Genomic DNA, 2,130 nt, shown 5'->3' on the forward strand with positions numbered 1-2,130 from the left:
TGTGTGTGTGTGCGTGCGCGCGCGCGCGTGCGTGCGTGCGTGCGTGCGCGTGCGCATCAATGACCTGTCCGTTTAACCGTTAGGGTTCTGGGGAGATGGCAGGGGGAGCCAGGCGTCCCTGGAGAGCAGGGTCTGGGGAAATCACACTCTCACTTTCACCAAACAACCTGGAGGCTGCATGGCAGCTGGCAGCAGCCAATACACACACAGTCCCACTCCCCATATCCTAGTTTATATGCAAAGAGACTCCTAAACACAGTGGATCTGTGATGTATGGCCTGCGTAAAAATTCAGAATTCAGTGAGAATCACACATCTAGCTCCTATAAACAGCCGGCAACATGATCTGTTAGTCAAATGCGTTCGAGAAAGGATTCTTAAAAGAATAAAGGATTTCATCCATTATTGACAATATTTATTGCTAGTTTTGTAGACCACTTGAATTACTTTTTACAACATCCATATCTTCCAGAATTTGAAGGTTACAGTTGCCAAAACCAGCCAATAACAAAAACTAGAAGTGTGTAGTCAAAGCAGGGCTGTAAAAGCTTACTTAAGTATTCTAATGCTCCATTAGCCGATCTCAGGTCTCCCTGTGAGCTCTGCTAGTGCCAGCTCATTGATTCCTTAACTAATCACTCTAATTAAAATGCCTTTCATTCATTCAATGGTTTACATGGCAGCCTACTACTTGCATTTAAGGATCGTTTGCCACAGAAATGTCTCTTAACAATTTCAGTGGCTTGCCTATTTTTGGCAAATATTCTACATTTGTACAGAAGCTCCCTTTTTTCAAAAGTTACAACGACTCACAATTTAATTAAGCAGGATGATACTGGTTTGAGCAGGTTCGAGACTACAACGCATGCAATGTATAGCTACTAGGCTGACTGCTCCTTAAAATACTTTGTCACCTGAGGAAATTGGTTTGCTGTTTATGCTGCATATTGTAAATCGGTGTCTTTGTCAATGAATGATTTAGGCAGACAGAATTTACACCCTCATTATTTGGATAAATTAGAATAGTAGAGTCATTAAATAATTAAAAAATACTTGCAAAGAATTATACATTGTCTCAAGCTGTCTTATTTGATGGATGTCTGTTTATGACTCGTTCCGCCTAGAAATTCCTACAACATTTCTTTCCTGATAATATATCAATTTATCAGCAGAGATTTTTATGTTAATTTCCTCCCCCCCCCCCCTTCCCCTAAAATAAAGTGTCTCCCTCCCAAATGATCTCGAACTAATTAAGCAAGCGTTAATTAAAAATTCTAGGGAGGATACACATAGTAGAGCTGCAATAGAAACGTTGAAGTTAATCAAGCTTTCAAATTATTGATAACATCCTTAGAACAGTGATCGATCGGAAGACATTAAGTGGCAAAATAAAACAGCCACACTGAGATTTGATAGGTGCCCGTGTGTGTGAACGTAAAGCAATGTGCAAAACAATTAGGTCCATAATACATATTAGTCCGCATGACAAATAGGATATCTTTTGTGTCATTCCAAACTTGTCTGTGTGCACGTGCGAGTCCGTAGCTCGTGCGTGTGAGCGTGAGCACAAGGGTGTGGGGGTGGAAGAGGGGGGGGGGGGATCTCTTTATCACGCGAACGCCATTAATCAAATATGTGCGTTCAAATTGCATTGTGAACTCCAGAGACCGATATATTGACGTCTGTTGATATGAATATTTCCCCTCTTTGCACGGCTTTGCGCCTATTTTAAAATCAGCATGCTTCCCCGTGTGTTTACATGTTTCTCCCCTGCCCGTGTGTCTGTTTACGCCTGTGTCAGAGCCTGTGTGGCATGTACTTACAAGGCGCTTCATCATCCCACCAGCGATAGGAGCAATTCACCCATAAAGTGGGTCTTTCGCCCATAAATAATATTCAAGTCGCTCTATTGTTAAGTGAAAAGTTGACTGGTGTTTGATTTTTTTTCTTATTTTTTTTCTTCTTCTTCTTTTCTGCGGCGACCTCGGGTTAGGACTCATACATCACGGGATGACAGCTATAGAAAGGCCCTAAATTAGCAACTAAATCGAATATTGATCAGCTATGTGCGGCCCTGCGAGTCGCGCCTCCTTGCCGTTTTTTCCAGAGAGAGAAAGAGAGGGGGGGGGGG

The sequence above is a fragment of the Etheostoma spectabile genome, chromosome 6 (genome assembly GCF_008692095.1).
Source record: "Etheostoma spectabile isolate EspeVRDwgs_2016 chromosome 6, UIUC_Espe_1.0, whole genome shotgun sequence".
Taxonomy (NCBI): domain Eukaryota; kingdom Metazoa; phylum Chordata; class Actinopteri; order Perciformes; family Percidae; genus Etheostoma; species Etheostoma spectabile.